The following is an 8,005-nucleotide window of genomic DNA, read 5'->3' on the forward strand; positions in this document are numbered from 1 at the left end:
ATTTTGATAGGGGAGCTAATAAGTCTTGCTGAAAGAATGAATTATTTTCTTAGGATACATTCCTAGAAGTGAAAATTTTGAGTCAGAAGATATGAATATATTTTTAATTTCCTTTTAAAAATGAATATAACAATTTGTAAATCCTATATATGAAGGAACCTCATTTGACCCCATCAACAAATGATGCTAGATAATCTTGTTTTTAAAAAATCTCTAATTAGGTATGCAGTCAAAAAATATGTTTCATTGTTGTCTTAATTATACTTGTAATACTGAAGAAAAGACTTTGTACATGGATTATTACCTTTGTGGTGAAAGTATTAGTTCTTATCTTTTGTCACTTATTTATTGGGTCTCTTTTAGTGTTTCTTATTGATTTATGTGAGATCATTTTGTTAAATTTGTTGTAATTGTTTCTTATGCTATTGTTTGCATTGTATACCTTTTTTTTTTTTTTTTGGTATCAGTAATTGAGCCTGGGGGTGCTTAATCACTGAGTCACATGCCCAGCCCTTTTTGTATTTTACTTATAAACAGGGTTTTGCTGAGTTGCTCAGGGCCTCACTAAGTTGCTGAGACGGGTTCTGAACTCACAATCCCCCTGCCTCAGTCTCCTAAGAAACTGGGATTATAGGCATGTGACACCGCACCCAGCTATACCCCCTTTTTTAATGTGTAAAGTTTCAGTAGTTAATGAACTCTCATCTATCCAAATTATGCTTAATGATTTTTTTCTTAATTGATTGCTTTTAAACTAAAAAAGTTCACATATCCCCAAACAAAACATTTAATAAACATCCTGCTTTGGACAGTGGTAATGGTAATTTGGGGTTTAACACTCCTTATTATTACTATTATTATTTTTTGCTTTTACTACATTTAACTACTCCTTCTGAACTTCATTTTGTGCAATAAGCTGAGAATTAAAACCCATCATCTCCCAATGGTTCCAAGCCATGTATTAAATAATCAGAGAAAAACTTTTTAAAAGAGCAATAAATAAGTTGATCTGTATAAATAATAAAATTATAGTGTTTGATAATGACTTAAAGGTAGGGAAAGAATTGGGACTCAGATCTTCTAGTCTAGACCAGAATTTCTTACCTGGTATACCTCAAAACATCAATGCTATCAGACAGTTCCTAAAACAAAGGCATTAGTTAAATAAGTTTGGGGTGCACTTTATATCTTTTCCCACATGGAAGAATCACAGAACTCATTAGCATATCAAAAACTTGAAAAGCCTTGCTAAAATTTGTTTGACTATAACTTCGTGTTTGCTGAATCATTTTGATAACATTCTTACTTCAAATAACACTGGAATAGATTGAATGTGTCCTAAAATTCATGTCAGAAGTCCAATTCCCCAAAGTAAGGGTGTTTGGAAGGGGGGCATTGGAAAGGTCAAGAGGATGAAGTTCTCATGAATAAGATTAGTGCCTTTATAAAATGACACAGGAGAGCTTTCTTTTCTGACCTCTACCATATGAGAGCACAATGGTAACAAGACCTTTTGCAAATCAGGTAAAGAACTCTCACCAGAACTGGCACTATGATCTCAGACATCCCAAAGTCTAGAATTGTAAGAAATAAAAGTCTGTTGTTTAAGCCACCCTGTCTTTGATGCACTATGGCAGCCCAAAGTGACATAGATCATAAATAAGCAGAAGCACCAGTGTACCATAGAACACACATAATGTGATCACAATGATGATTTAAGTATATCTTCAGACTAGTACTTTAATTTTGCAAATACTTAGTGTGGTTTATTGTATTTGGTTCAATATCTATTTGCATGTTATACCACATAAATAGCTGTTTATACATAAACCCAAACCTCATTTTTTAAATATGATACCATTTTTGAAGTATAGTTTTTGAAGTTTTTAACTCTGTAAGATAAAGTGTTCAAAGTAAACGCATATAAATCATATAATTTCATTCATTATACTCATCTACATATCACTATAACTGGAAAAATGCTTTAAATACTTTGAAGAAGAGTTATCTTTTTTACTCTAACATCATTCAATTATTTTGAGTTAGGGCAAATGGAACATAAGAAACAAATTGAAGAAATGAGATACAGAAAATTTAATAATTCAAGACAATTTTCTTCCATATGTATTCAATAGGAATTCTCATTTGCTCATTTTTCCATCTGTTATTTCTACCTTTCTTAAATTTGGGGGGTTATCTACATAATCCGTAATCCACTATGTCTTTAAAGGGTATGATTATGTTTTAACTAGTTAAAATGTCACCAAAAGACCAGAATCTATCTATAGATAATATGGTTTGAGATGATTTGATTCTCTAAAAATAACTATACATAATAGAATTTTCTGCAACAAAAATTTATATAAAATGTTCCACAATTATATCATGCAGGGGTCTAAGATGTTGGCCATGCCTTTATTGCATAAAGGAAGGCTGAGTGAGTAATTTTTAAGCAGCATTATTTAGGTCAAACAGAAAATGGTATTAGCAGGAAGATGCTGAAAGCATTGAAGTTAAAAAAACGCAGCTTTTGAATGTCAGCATTATTCCCACTGAATCAATTCTAACATACTTGCTTTGACTATATAATTATTATGATTTTTCTACTAGAACTTCACTGTAATATTATCTGCCGTCACATCAGCAAATCTTAATGACTCTTCCTCCGAAATACAGACAGAATTCAACTACTGTTCCCCCCTTCTTCCACTATCACCTTAGGACACACCACAGTAATCGCTCTCTGACCTGGAGTATTGTAATACAATACTAAATAACTTCCCCATTTGTACCCTTGCTACTGCTAGAAATACAAAACCCTTACAACTTAGCCTGCAAGACCTGCATGATCTGTGCCCTTCTCACCCTCACCCCATGGGTCAGAAATATACATTTTAGGGCCGGGGGTATAGCTCAGTTGGCAGAGTGCTTACCTCCCAAGCACAAGGCCCTTGGTTCAATCCCCAGCACCGCAAAAAAAAAAAAAAAAAAGAAAGAAAGAAATATACATTTTAATTATCCACAATAATAAAATCATCTAACAACCTTCTAAAGCCTGTATGTGTGTGTGAACAGTTTGGGGCATTTAATCCAGCAAGAAGGATATATATCTGACCTGATTACAAAAGCTAAGCAGGTATGCATGATCCTGCATTTGTTGGCACAAGAACTAAAATACACATGCTAAGTAAGATCAGTTACCTTCCCATCAGTAGTTTTACCCATTTCTATGAAGAAGCTCTAAAGATTGCATATCTGTAAGTAACTCATTTTAATTCACTCTTTTCCATATTTAAAATGGTTCTATGACATATATTTGCAACAAAGAGCCAAATAAAATTTAATTCTCTTCAAGATTATTTCAAAGTTTTTATGTTGAAGAGTCTATTTTATATTAGAAATATATCCTTCTTTGAATTAGAAGATGGCCTAGAACATTTCTTTCTCTGAAGACAATTTTCTTGGCTAAAACAACATATATTCCCAAGATGCCTTCTCTACTAACAAATCTAAAGAGCTCAAATTAAATAGTATTAAAAGAGCCACCTCATTATATTGCTATAATAGACAACTTCAAGAATTGATTTTTCTGGGAAAATGCTTAAAATTCTTTAATGTTCAAAATAGACACTTTGGAAATCAGCCAAATTTATTTACTAATATACATTAAATTCTTTCAATTCATTTTTTATTCACTATATATTACAAGTTTCTGAAGAGAAGTAGCTTGAGATCCACTATTTTATAACACACATAGTGTATAAAGAAAATATAGGAAAGAAAAATTGTCTTCATATTCATATAAACTGGAACAGATGACTACAAGTTGTAACTCCATTTTATTAATATGCACAATGTTTCCTAATCACTATGACTGTGTATAAAATTGGCCTTTACAATGTGAGTCCATTGTCAAACAAAACACTTTTATGCTGAAGATGGTATGGAGAATAAATCAAGTTCAAATCAAATGAAACTTTATTCTCTTCTTTCCCTCCAGTAATATCAGAATTCATTTAAGTCTCCATTTGTCCTAATGAAATCTGTTGTGCATACGATGCAGGTGAACTGAGCAGCATTCCCAATTTGATCTGCTCTCAAAAACCTAAACAAACTATCAGAGAAGGACAGGAGAAAGCACTGTAGACCAGGTTTTAGTCCTGGCTTCTCAATCATTTATGTGGCTTGATTCTGTTTCCTTTAGTAGAATCCAGTGAAAATAAGCCTCAGGGTCTCTTAAGTTCTCTTCCATCTTTAATTTGATATATTTTCTCCCCCTTAAAACAAATACAATTGATTCTTAGTACCTATGGGGGAACTGGTTCCAGGACCAAAATCTGAAGATGTTCAAGTACCTTGTATAAAATGTTCAAGTATTTGCATAAAACCTACTATACCCTCTTTTGTCATTTGAATCACCTCTTGATTACCTACAACACCCAATGGTATGTACACCCAATAGTTGTTTTACACTATTATTTGAATAATAATAATAAAGGAAAATAAGTCTGTGCATATTAGTAAAAGCATAATTTTTTTCAGAGTTTTGATCTGCAATTGGTCAAATTCATGGGTGTGAAACCCACTGATACTATTTTGGGTTGAATATGAAATATCCCTCACAGATTCAAGTGTTGAAGGTGTGATCCCCAATGAAACAGTGTTCAGAGGTGGAGATTTTGGGAAGTGACTGGATCATGAATGCTCTGACCTCATCAGTAGATTAATTTGTGGATAACTGAATGGACTACAAGAAAGTAGTGGGAATTATGAGAGGTGGAACCTGGTTGAATAATGAAGTAGGTACAACAGGCAAGTCATGGAAGAGTATTTCTTCTCCCTATCCTCCCCAGCCACTTTCTCTTTCTTTCTACCTTTCTCTCTCTCCTCAGCTGAAATGAGCTGAGCAACTTTCTCCTTTGCCATGCCCTTCTGCCATGATGGTCTGTCTCACCTCAGGCCCAAAGCAATCGACCAGTTAACCATGAAACCTCTGAAACCCTGAGCCAAAATAAATTTTTCCTCCAGTAAGTTATTTATGCCATTTATTTTTGTCCCAGTGACAGAAAAGCTGAGTAATACAGATACCAAGTGTTGACTATCCTTAAGAGAACCAGGAAAAGAAACAGTTTGTTTCTTCAACAATGACTGCAGTTCTCATGTTTTTCTAAAACTACAAAAGACAATCTTAGAGCTAATGAGATATAGAGATATTTTTAAAGTGGGGGATTTGATGTTGTTGTTTACTTAAGTTACTTAAGTTTTCTTTTTAACGTCTAATCACGTCATACCTCTAGTTAAGAGTTTTTACTTCTCTATGTAACTTACAGGTTGACTGGGACATCTTCAGACTTAACATGAGACAAAAGATCCATAAAAATTGACCCATTAAACTGCTGTTCTGTGATTTGACTTGCCTTTCATTCTCCTGCTATACATCCCAGCAGACGATACCCTGAAGAAGTTCTACATGTATTTGCATACTGTTCCTTCCTCCTCCAGAGCCCTTTTTGTTTTTACCCTTAGCAAAATTCTACCTCTGGGGACAATCCTTATTGAGGACATATGACTATTTGTATCTCCGTCTTCAAAGTCTTTATTATACTGTCTCTGTTAAAGACTGTCAAATCACTAAAGCATTACTTATATTCCTGTCATCAATGCCTTTATATAGTAAGTATTCCATAAATAGAGATATTGTTTGAGACTAGATAAGTTTAGGCAATGATCAATAAATGTGTGAACCAGCTCCTACCTTAGTTACTGCCTGATGCTATAACAGTCATCTAAAAAGTTATAAAAACTTAATATTGTTATAGCATACTTAATATTCCTCCTGATACAAAATAAAATTGTGACCATGCAAGAGTGAAAAGGTATTCCTTTGGTAGGTTATAAGTCAGAAAAGAATTAGCACACCGCTCACCATGCATTTTTAAAAATAGAGAAATAGTAGCTATAGACAGGAACTCATTCTTTAACACCTTATGTTGTCCTCAATGGATGAAACAGAGCTGTTTGGTAATGAGAGATCTGACAAGTTTGGGAGCTCAGCTCTCCCTTGCAAAATCAAACAGAAAACCTCTCCTTCAGGACATGTTTGTCAAGTCCAAGATCCTTCATGCTTCATCATGTGCTTATTATTGATGAGGCGAAAATGTAACAGAAAAGGATCACTTCCCAAAATGAATGATCTCAAGTAAAGACAGTATTGTGGTTAGAAAAAGTGATTTAAATTTATATGCTGAAAATTATTGACCCAAACTATTGATTATTACATTAATAGGATCAGTGCCAAATTATTTTAAGGAAGAATCTCCAAAAAGTTCTTGCTCTGAAGAGCTCTGCGAAATCAAAACAGATTCTTAAGAGATGGCTACCTCCTATGCAAAGGTCAAAGAATTATGAATATCATAAAAGTCAGCATTTTCTGGTATTTTCAATATCTGAATCTATTCAGCCTACCAGAAATAAAAACTAGTAAATATTTTCTTAGGAAAAAAATGCTCATATTCAGATTACATGTGTTACAATAAATGTAATACAATGTCCATCTAGTAAATTAAATTTATTGAATATATGCCATGTGCCAGGGAAAATTACTTGTTAAGTAATTATTCAATTAATTATCATTACAATTTGTTGAGGCAGGAGTTATTGTTATTCTTATTTTCAGTTGAGGAAATTAAGGTACAGAGAATCTGTGAATGTTTCACAGAGATCACCCTGTTAGTTTGGTTCAGATCTGCAAATTCAAATAATCTGATTCCCAAAGGAATCATCTCAATCACTTCACTCCATTCCTCAGTGCTGACTATGTTATCTTCCACACAAGAGCACGTTCTAAAAATAAATAACTTTATTAATTTTTTGGGGTAGTAAAAATGAACCATATTATTTTAGAACACTTTTGCAATTGAAAAGGATTATATTTTATAAGGAAGGAGATAAAATCCCAAAGAGTATTTAAGCAGTACAAATTATAACAGTATGTAAAAATAATTGACAGGGGAACTTTGAGAACCATAGAAAAATATAAAACTCATTACTAATATGTGAGTCAAGCTCTATTCTGTAAATAATACTCTTCTTGATCAGAGAACAGCACTAACTCAGTAAGTGCTGATATTTTATGTGTAGATCAAGCTCGAACATCAAAAGAAAGCATCAGTGGTCAGAAATACCTCCTTATGGTTATTGTTCTCTGCTGTGATTCACAAGATAATAAGTGCTTGACATAGTGGGAGGTATTTTTTTGTGCCAGCAAGGCATGTAATGGTTTTATCTGATGAATTTCTCAATTGCTTCATTTTGTTTAAGGGGAACATGGAAGAAATTAGAGTAGACTCAGAAAAGCTTAAAGCTTTTCCTATAGTTTTGGAGAAGCTTCTTTTTTAAATATTAATATCCTGAATAGAATGAATATAAAATTGGTAATGCTATAACTTAAGAAAATTATATTTGATATTTTAATTACATTGAAATTAGAAATTCCTAAAATTTTTCTGTGAGTTCTTCAGATTTTAATCTTACATGAAGTATGGGTCTGTCTTACAATACTTGAAGGCAAGGTCATCATTAACAGAAAATGAAAAGAGGAAAGTTTTAGAATTTTAGGACAATATTCACTGATATTATATTATCAAAGTTGATGGTATAATATCAACTTTGATTTTATAGTGACCTCAACAAATTATGTATCTTTGAAAAAAAATTATAACATATGCATGTGTGCCTTATGTATATTTAAAAATACTAAAATAGCAAAGTATATGCTTATGTATTCATCCATCTAAGAATTTGTATTAAAGGAATTGACTGCCAGCTTATCTAGCATGCTGTAGGTGCAACATGAATATTATACATTCAAATCAGATTTTTCAAAAATGATATTTTTATTAATTTTATTACAAAAGTTAAAATAAGACAACAGAAAGTGTGATATGTGATATTTTTAATAATATGGAAGCTATTAGAACTGATCAAATATTTATAAATGACATGA

The sequence above is a fragment of the Sciurus carolinensis genome, chromosome 8, assembly GCF_902686445.1.
Source record: "Sciurus carolinensis chromosome 8, mSciCar1.2, whole genome shotgun sequence".
Classification (NCBI taxonomy): Eukaryota; Metazoa; Chordata; class Mammalia; order Rodentia; family Sciuridae; genus Sciurus; species Sciurus carolinensis.